Below are 10872 nucleotides of genomic sequence, written 5' to 3'. Positions count from 1 at the left end.
CGAAGCCATTGTCACCTGAGGGATAAATATAAAAATAAAAAAACACCAATATACTTACCCCGATCCGCAGAAGTCCACAAGGGTCCCACGTCCATCTTGCGTGGAGAACAGCAGCATCAGCTGATGCTACCGTTCTCTACCAGCTCCAGGAATATAATGACGGAAGGTAGGTATCCTTCCGCACTGTATTCCTCCACCACTTTAAAAAAAAAAAAAAAAAAAAGTCCCTAGTCTCACTTTATGCCATTGCTGCGTGGGAATTTCCCATGCAGCAATGGCATAAAGTGAGACTAGGGACTTTTTTTTTTAAAGTGGTGGAGGAATACAGTGCAGAAGGATACCTACCTTCCGTCATTGTATTCCTGGAGCTGGTAGAGAACGGTAGCATCAGCTGATGCTGCTGTTCTCCACGCAAGATGGACGTGGGACCCTCGTGGACTTCTGCGGATCGGGGTAAGTATATTGGTGTTTTTTTATTTTGATATTTATCCCTCAGGTGACAATGGCTTCGGGGATCAAAGTGACAAGTGACGGTGAGTATGTACTCTATGTTATATGTACTGTATGTCTATATGTATGTATTGTATGTAGTATATATGTATGTTGCATGCATGTAGTATATATGCAGTATATATGTAGTATGCATGTTGCATGCATGTGGTATGTAGTATGTATGTAGTATGTATGTTGCATGTATGTAGCATGTATGTAGTATGTATGTTGCATGTATGTAGCATGTAGTGTGTATGTATGTAGCATGTATGTAGTATGTATGTTGCATGTATGTAGCATGTAGTGTGTATGTTGCATGTATGTAGCATGTAGTATATATGTAGTATGTATGTTACATGTAGTATATATAGTATATATGTAGTATGCATGTTGCATGCATGTAGTATATATGTTGTATGTATGTTGCATGCATGTAGTATATATGTATTATGTATTGTGAGAATCATGTGGGAATAGTGGATGAGGGCAGGTATATCTCGCCCAGATTCCTTTCCTATGTGGCCTAGTCTGGTCAGTATCGCACCTGCTTACTAATGGATAATGGGAGGTGGATATAAAAGGATGCAAGGTGGTTGTGTGAGTGTCTCAGCCTGGGAACACAGAGAGCCTGTCTGTGTGAGAGACACACACGTGAGTGAAAGCAGTGCCCACTGCAACTGTGGTTTGGCTGGACGGGAGAAGCCCGCCAGTTGGTAGTTAGGTTGTCCATTGTTTAGTTAGTGCCGGACAGGCAAGGATTTGTTTTATGGTTTATTTCCTTTTGCATTGCTTTCACCGTTAATAAACCTGACCCAGTGTCAGTTACACCCGAATCCCAGCTCTGCGCCTGAGTATCATGCGGAACGCACGTGACCTTTGACCCCAGCAAAGGCGATCCCGGAGTGTTTTATCACATTGTGGTGGAGAACGCGGGCATCACGTTGCAAGCATGAGCATGGAGGACGTGGTGAAAGCGCTGGTACAGTCCACCGCCGTCCAGCAAGAAGCTAATCGGGTGATGATGGCCCAGCTGAAGGAGTTGGTGGACATGACAGCTACCGATCGTTCACTTCTCCAGCAGGTGGCGCAGCGCCTGGCAAGCCTACATGAGGTTAACCTGGAAGCCGAGTCGAGAGTGATTCACGTGAGTCGGTACTGGCAGAAGATGACGACCGAAGATGACGTCGAGGCATACCTGGCCACGTTTAAACGGACGGCGGTGCGAGAAAAATGGTCGAAGGCACGATGGGCCGGCCTGATTGCCCCGTTTCTTTCCGGTGAGGCCCAAAAGGCGTATTATGACTTGGAACCTGAAGCTGCGCAGGACTTTGACAAACTGAAATCCGAGATCTTGGCCCGGCTGGGAGTGACGACCGCTGTCCGTGCACAGAGAGTGCATCAATGGACTTATCAGCCGGATAAACCACCGCGGTCACAGATGTTCGACCTGATCCACGTGACGAAGAAGTGGCTACAACCCGAGGTGTTGACAGCGCCAGAGATAATTCAGAGAGTCGTCATGGACAAGTACCTGATAACTCTACCGCCAGCCCTGAGGAAGTGGGTAAGCCATGGAAATCCTACGACGGCAGATCAACTGGTGGATCTGGTTGAACGTTACTCCGTGGCGGAAGGACTCCGAGACGACGTTACCCCACCTCGTTCTTCATCATCTCCACGGGGAACCGGTAAGACTGTTCCAGGGAGTAGGGGAGATGGAAAAATCCCTAAGACAGTGGGGGAGGAAAACGGGACTGCCCGCACTGCGAGGCCGAGAGTAACGAACTATGGTCTAAGCAAGGGGCCCGTTAGGTGTTTCCGCTGCCAAGAGATGGGACATATTGCTGCGAACTGTCCGGTCACTACTGAACCCATGCAGTGCGACGTCACAGACTCTAAAAACCGCATGTCTATGGTTGCACGGGTAGTGAGTGTGAATGCCGGTCAAAAGGATGTGGAAAAACACTTGTGTGATTTAACTGTTGATGGCAAAAATGTGGTGGCATTGTTAGACTCGGGAAGTGTGGTGACTCTGGTGAAGGCCAGTCTGGTGTCAGCCCCGACTGGACCATCAGACAAATTTTCTGTAACGTGTGTGCATGGAGACACCTGTTCGTACCTCACCACGGTCATATGCATTACTACTTCCTATGGGTCTGTGCAACATAAAGTGGGACTCGTCCCGGCATTATTGCATGATGTTATCCTGGGCCGGGATTTTCCCCACTTCTGGCAATTGTGGGAGAATCAGTTGATACCCCAGGGTAATAGTGTACATGATTCTTCTCCCAGGGCGCGTGTGGGTCCCGAACCCCTGGAAGAGGTCTCCCCGGAAGACTCGGGGGAAGAGTCTGCTGGAAATGACCTACAGTTCCCGTTTTCAGTCATGGCGGGTGATACGGAGGAGACCGGGGAAGAGGAGGAGGCCGACAGCCATCCACCTCCCCGTTTGCCGGATTTGGAAGTTCAGAAAGATGACTTCCAAAGCGAGCAAATAAATGGTCCTACCCTTTCTCAGGCTAGGACAAATGTAAAAGTGATAAATGGGGTACCCGTAGAACCTGGCTCTAGGCTGGCATATCCTTACATGGTTCTGGAGAATGATTTACTCTATCAGGTAGAGAAAAAGGGGGAAGATACGGTGCAACTATTAGTCGTGCCAAAACCCTACCGGCGGCAGGTGCTGGACCTGGCCCACGGACATGTGATGGGAGGTCACATGGGAGTCCAGAAAACCACCGAAAGGATATTACACTGTTTTGTTTGGCCAGGCATGCATCACGATATTCGTGTATATTGTGAGTCTTGTCCTGACTGCCAAGCCTCTGCACCTAAGCCCCGGTTCTGTAGCCCTTTGGTATCCCTACCTATTATTGAAGTCCCGTTTGAGAGGATTGGGATGGATTTAGTTGGGCCCCTTCCACGGTCTGCACGTGGACACCAACATATCCTGGTCATCTTGGATTATGCCACTCGTTACCCGGAGGCCATCCCTTTGCGTAACACGGCCACCAAGACGATTGCCAAGGAACTGGTGCATGTGTTTAGTGAGGTCGGTATACCAAAACAGATACTCACCGACCAGGGGACCCCCTTTATGTCCAGGGTAATGAAGGAGCTCTGCCGATTGTTACAAATTGAACCGTTACGCACATCCGTGTATCACCCTCAAACAGACGGGTTGGTCGAACGGTTCAATAAAACTCTGAAGCAGATGCTGAGAAAGGTGATAGACAAGGATGGGAAGAACTGGGACTATTTACTTCCGTATTTGCTTTTTGCCATCAGGGAAGTACCCCTGTCTTCCACGGGATTCTCGCCTTTCGAGTTATTGTACGCCCGACGTCCTCGCGGACTGTTAGACGTTGCAAAAGAAACCTGGGAGGGTCAGGTCACTCCGTTTAAAACAGTGATAGATCACGTCACACAAATGCAGGACCGTATTGCGGCTGTTATGCCTATCGTCAAAGAACACATGATACAGGCTCAAGGAGCCCAAAAAAGAATCTATGATAGGGGCGCCAAGATCCGTACGTTTGCACCCGGAGATAGGGTGTTGATCCTGGTTCCCATGGTGGACAGTAAGTTCCTGGCAAAGTGGCAGGGCCCCTTTGAGATCAAGGAAAGAGTTGGTGAAGTAAACTACAAAGTATACCAGGCAGGTAAACGGAAACCTGAACAGATTTATCATGTAAATCTGATAAAGCCCTGGAAGGATCGGTCTGCCTTGTCAGCGGAGCTGGCCCGTCCTGTCTGCTCGCATACCGTACCGGAGGTACGGGTTGCAGAGACTCTCTCGGAGCGGCAAAAGACGGAAGTCAGGCAGTTTCTACTTCACAACCAAAAGTTTTTCTCAGAAAAACCCGGGCAGACTATGCTAATGAAACATGACATCGTAACGGAACCTGGTGTCACAGTTCACGTAAAGCCCTACCGAATCCCGGATGCGCGCCGTGAAGCCGTTTCCCGAGAAGTGAAGGCAATGTTAGAGTTAGGAGTCATTGAGGAATCGCACAGTGCGTGGTCCAGCCCGATTGTGCGAATTCCTAAACCGGACGGCACCATCCGGTTCTGCAATGACTTCAGGAAACTGAATGCGGTCTCAAAATTTGATGCCTACCCCATGCCCCGGGTCGACGAGTTAATAGATCGGTTAGGAAAAGCCCGGTATATTACGACCCTAGACCTAACAAAGGGGTATTGGCAGATCCCTCTGGTGGAGGCTGCCAGAGAAAAGACAGCATTTGCTACGCCGGAAGGTTTATTTCAGTATGTGTATATGCCGTTTGGACTGCACGGGGCACCGGCGACCTTCCAGAGACTGATGGATCGAGTCTTGAGGCCACATAGGCGGTATGCTTCGGCCTATTTGGATGACATTGTCATTTACAGCTTGGACTGGGAGACTCATCTCCAGAAAGTACAAGCTGTGATTGACGACCTGTGGGAGGCAAGTCTAACCGCGAACCCCAAGAAATGTCACATCGGGCTAGAAGAAGCCCGGTATTTGGGGTATGTAATTGGGAGGGGTGTTGTTAAACCCCAGGTTGATAAGATTCAGGCGGTTCAGGACTGGCCACAACCTGTCAACAAGAAGCAGGTGCAAGCCTTCCTGGGGATCGCCGGTTATTATCGCGGGTTCATACCAAATTTTGCAGCCATCGCTACCCCCCTGACGGATCTTACAAAAGGGAAAGACTCCGTCATGATTAAATGGAGTTTAGCGGCTGAAGAAGCCTTCCATAGCCTAAAACGGGCACTTTGCTCTCAGCCCGTACTGGTGACTCCGGACTTCCGCAGTGAGTTTGTGGTACAAACGGATGCCTCTGATACCGGTATCGGGGCTGTACTCTCACAAGTGAGGGACGGAGTGGAACACCCAGTCCTCTATCTCAGCAGGAAGCTGAATAAACACGAGCAAAGGTATGCAGTCGAAGAAAAAGAGTGCCTCGCCATTAAGTGGGCTCTAGAGGCCCTCAAATATTACCTGGTGGGCCGAAAGTTCAGGCTGATCACTGACCATGCCCCTCTCAAGTGGATGCACTTGAACAAGGAACGGAATAGCCGGGTGACCCGGTGGTTCCTTGCCCTGCAGGCCTACACTTTTACGGTGGAGCACCGCCCAGGGGTACAGATGGGAAATGCAGATGCCCTGTCCCGAGTGCACTGTTTGGCGGGTGTCATTGCTCGACCGGAGTGGTCTGAGCAGAAGGGTGGGATATGTGAGAATCATGTGGGAATAGTGGATGAGGGCAGGTATATCTCGCCCAGATTCCTTTCCTATGTGGCCTAGTCTGGTCAGTATCGCACCTGCTTACTAATGGATAATGGGAGGTGGATATAAAAGGATGCAAGGTGGTTGTGTGAGTGTCTCAGCCTGGGAACACAGAGAGCCTGTCTGTGTGAGAGACACACACGTGAGTGAAAGCAGTGCCCACTGCAACTGTGGTTTGGCTGGACGGGAGAAGCCCGCCAGTTGGTAGTTAGGTTGTCCATTGTTTAGTTAGTGCCGGACAGGCAAGGATTTGTTTTATGGTTTATTTCCTTTTGCATTGCTTTCACCGTTAATAAACCTGACCCAGTGTCAGTTACACCCGAATCCCAGCTCTGCGCCTGAGTATCATGCGGAACGCACGTGACCTTTGACCCCAGCAAAGGCGATCCCGGAGTGTTTTATCACAGTATGTAGTATGTATGTAGTATGTAGCATGCATGTAGTATGTAGCATGTATGTAGTATGTATGTTACATGTAGTATACAGTGGGGAAAAAAAGTATTTAGTCAGTCAGCAATAGTGCAAGTTCCACCACTTAAAAAGATGAGAGGCGTCTGTAATTTACATCATAGGTAGACCTCAACTATGGGAGACAAACTGAGAAAAAAAAATCCAGAAAATCACATTGTCTGTTTTTTTTTCATTTTATTTGCATATTATGGTGGAAAATAAGTATTTGGTCAGAAACAAAATTTCATCTCAATGCTTTGTGATATATCCTTTGTTGGCAATGACAGAGGTCAAACGTTTTCTGTAAGTCTTCACAAGGTTGCCACACACTGTTGTTGGTATGTTGGCCCATTCCTCCATGCAGATCTCCTCTAGAGCAGTGATGTTTTTGGCTTTTCGCTTGGCAACACGGACTTTCAACTCCCTCCAAAGGTTTTCTATAGGGTTGAGATCTGGAGACTGGCTAGGTCACTCCAGGACCTTGAAATGCTTCTTACGAAGCCACTCCTTCGTTGCCCTGGCGGTGTGCTTTGGATCATTGTCATGTTGAAAGACCCAGCCACGTTTCATCTTCAATGCCCTTGCTGATGGAAGGAGGTTTGCACGCAAAATCTCACGATACATGGCCCCATTCATTCTTTCATGTACCCGGATCAGTCGTCCTGGCCCCTTTGCAGAGAAACAGCCCCAAAGCATGATGTTTCCACCACCATGCTTTACAGTAGGTATGGTGTTTGATGGATGCAACTCAGTATTCTTTTTCCTCCAAACACGACAAGTTGTGTTTCTACCAAACAGTTCCAGTTTGGTTTCATCAGACCATAGGACATTCTCCCAAAACTCCTCTGGATCATCCAAATGCTCTCTAGCAAACTTCAGACGGGCCTGGACATGTACAGGCTTAAGCAGTGGGACACGTCTGGCACTGCAGGATCTGAGTCCATGGTGGCGTAGTGTGTTACTTATGGTAGGCCTTGTTACATTGGTCCCAGCTCTCTGCAGTTCATTCACTAGGTCCCCCCGCGTGGTTCTGGGATTTTTGCTCACCGTTCTTGTGATCATTCTGACCCCACGGGGTGGGATTTTGCGTGGAGCACCAGATCGAGGGAGATTATCAGTGGTCTTGTATGTCTTCCATTTTCTAATTATTGCTCCCACAGTTGATTTCTTCACTCCAAGCTGGTTGGCTATTGCAGATTCAGTCTTCCCAGCCTGGTACAGGGCTACAATTTTGTTTCTGGTGTCCTTTGACAGCTCTTTGGTCTTCACCATAGTGGAGTTTGGAGTCAGACTGTTTGAGGGTGTGCACAGGTGTCTTTTTATACTGATAACAAGTTTAAACAGGTGCCATTACTACAGGTAATGAGTGGAGGAAAGAGGAGACTCTTAAAGAAGAAGTTACAGGTCTGTGAGAGCCAGAAATCTTGATTGCTTGTTTCTGACCAAATACTTATTTTCTACCATAATATGCAAATAAAATGAAAACAAAACAGACAATGTGATTTTCTGGATTTTTTTTTCTCAGTTTGTCTCCCATAGTTGAGGTCTACCTATAATGTAAATTACAGACGCCTCTCATCTTTTTAAGTGGTGGAACTTGCACTATTGCTGACTGACTAAATACTTTTTCCCCCCACTGTATATGTAGTATGTATGTTACATGTAGTATATATGTAGTATGTATGTTGCATGCATGTAGTATATATGTAGTATGTATGTTGCATGCATGTAGTATATATGTAGTATGTATGTAGCATGTATGTAGTATGTAGCATGTATGTAGCATGCATGTAGTATGTAGCATGTATGTAGTATGCATGTTGCATGTAGTATATATGTAGTATGTATGTTACATGTAGTATATATGTAGTATGCATGTTGCATGCATGTAGTATATATGTTGTATGTATGTCGCATGCATGTAGTATATATGTAGTATGTATGTTGCATGCATGTAGTATATATGTAGTATGTATGCTGTATGAATGTAGTATGTATGTAGTATGTAGCATGTGTGTAGCATGCATGTAGTATGTAGCATGTATGTAGTATGCATGTTGCATGTAGTATATATGTAGTATGTATGTTACATGTAGTATATATGTAGTATGCATGTTGTATGTATGTAGCATGTATGTAGCATGTAATTTTTTTTTTTTTTTTTTTTTTACATTCAGCACATTAGCCGGATGATGGGACTACTACTGTCCCATCATTGGCTAATGTGTCAATCACTGTCATGGTAGCAGGCATCGCCCGATGGGACTTGTAGTCCCATCAGACGATGCCTGCACAGACCCCCGAAGCCTGCACAGACCACCGGCAGGCCGGCACAGCCCCCCGGCAGGCCGGCACAGACCACCGGAGCCTGCACAGACCACCGGCAGGCCGGCACAGCCCCCCGGCAGGCCGGCACAGACCACCGGAGCCTGCACAGACCCCCTGGCAGGCCGGCACAGCCCCCCGAAAGGCCCGTACAGACCCCAGAGAGGCTGTACAAGGCAAAAATAGGGTTTTTCTTATTCCGATACCGGAAGTCCCATAGACTTGAATGGGACTTCCGGTATCGGAATCGGCGATACCGATACTTTTTTTTAAGATCGGCCGATCCATTCCGATCCGATATTTTCAAGTATCGGCTGGTATCGCTCAACTCTAGTCATCACTCATGTATGAAGGTTTAGGTGTTATGAAAGTGAATAAACAGTGGAGTAACTAGAGGGGGGTGGAGAAGTGGTGGTCAAAACCGGTCCTAACGCCTATGGGGGCTACCAAAGCCTTTCCGCCACATGCAAAGGCACTGGTATTATAAATGCCTCCTATATATTTTACATTGGACCCCAAATTGTGCCCCTGGGGGCAGAGGAATCTAATAATGAAATAAAATCTGTCAGATATATTGGGCACAAAACTTTTGTAAAATAAATTCCTCCAGTAAATGGAACAAGAATAGGAAGATTCTGTGTGATACAGAACTATTGCAGCTTGTGCTGTGGTTTCCTAAAGAATTAGGAATAGGTAGTTTTATTTATAATGTAGTGAAAAAAGTGTGAATTTATCATCAAGTTTCCCATTATTAAATTGCTTTGAGCACGTTATGTTCCTCCTAATTAGTATCAGGACTATCTGTTCCATGCTCACCAGAATATTTCTATAAATGTCTTGTATTCAGTGTCTGACTGGAGTGCCAAGGGCTCACCAGTAACACTAACTTTGGGGGCCCACTTGCATACAACAAATATTACACTACCCTCATTCACAAATTTACCTATATCTAATATAATAAATGCGCTAAGCAGCTTCCGGGTTGTAACAACTTCCGTCCAGTTGTAACTGGTGACGTCACCGCACACCTCTTGCCATGGTAACCCTCAACACACCACTCCTCCTCAACACACACCTCCTCAACACACACTCCTCTCACCTTTCATCATCTCCACTCATGTCCCCCCCTCTTTCACTCCACATACGACCCATTCTCTCACTCCGTCTCTCATACTCACGCCGTCATCGCCGCTGCTCCACGATCCCCGACAACTTCTTCTGACGGCGCCATCCTGGATCCAGACGTTGTCCACGCCGGCGACATGTTCTTGCGGCAACGCCATCTTGAGTATCGTGAAATCCCACGATACTCAAGATGGCGTCGCTGCAAGAACATGTCTCCGGCGTGGACAACGTCTGGATCCAGGATGGCGCCGGCGGAAGAAAATGTCGGGGATCGTGGAGCAGCGGCGATGATGGCGTGAGTATGAGAGACGGAGTGAGAGAAAGGGTCGTATATGGAGTGAAAGAGGGGGGGACGTGAGTGGAGATGGTGAAAGGAGTGTGTGTTGAGGAGGTGTGTGTGTTGAGGGTTAACATGGCAAGAGGTGTGTCACTATCCTCCCGATGCGATAGCATCGGGCCTTAATCTAGTGATAAATAAATACTATTTCTTGTGAGCCTTGTATATATAATAATAAACTGGGTGGTTTCATTAATGAATGATTAGATGTTGCCTTTTTCTATACAGAATCAATTGAATTATGCCAAGTACTTCTCATACAGTGGGGTTGGGGGCCCAGATCTGCACAGGGGCCCACCGGAGGATTCCCCTGTTACCCTATGGGCCAGTCCGAGCCCGCTTGTATTCATGTACGGTGCCGGGCACAGAGTGGTTTGACGGACGTGTACCGGCCAACTTCAGAGCGTGCTATCCAGGGGCAGACACTGACAGCTTGGGGCCCCTGTGCAAGAAATGTGTCTGGGCCCCCTCCTTTTATGGCGTCAAAGCTACGTGTGTGTGTGTGTGTGTATATATATATATTTATATTTATATTATATAGCCACACACACATACATGTATATAATATTACATAGTCTCTTTTATTATGTATATTGCTGTCCCTTACACAGTGCCCTCTCTTGATATGTACAGTACCGTCCCTTACATATTGAGTTATATAGAGCCCTGTTTTTGGTTACGATGAAGCATGGGAAAGCTTCCTTTCTAATGGTGGAGCTGAAGGACTAGTAGTTTGGTCACCGACTCCTCGATCAGCAGTCATTTTATATCTAAAAAGAGAGGGGACTATGTAATAAAAGAGGGCACTGTAAATAACAAAATTAACAAGAATACACTATGTAAGAGACAGCACTATACATAACAGCAG

Source organism: Dendrobates tinctorius, unplaced genomic scaffold (assembly GCF_039654945.1).
Source record: "Dendrobates tinctorius isolate UK_male_01 unplaced genomic scaffold, ASM3965494v1 ptg000120l, whole genome shotgun sequence".
NCBI classification, from domain to species: domain Eukaryota; kingdom Metazoa; phylum Chordata; class Amphibia; order Anura; family Dendrobatidae; genus Dendrobates; species Dendrobates tinctorius.
The sequence above is the reverse complement of the archived record's forward strand: the minus strand, read 5'-3'. Positions refer to the sequence as shown.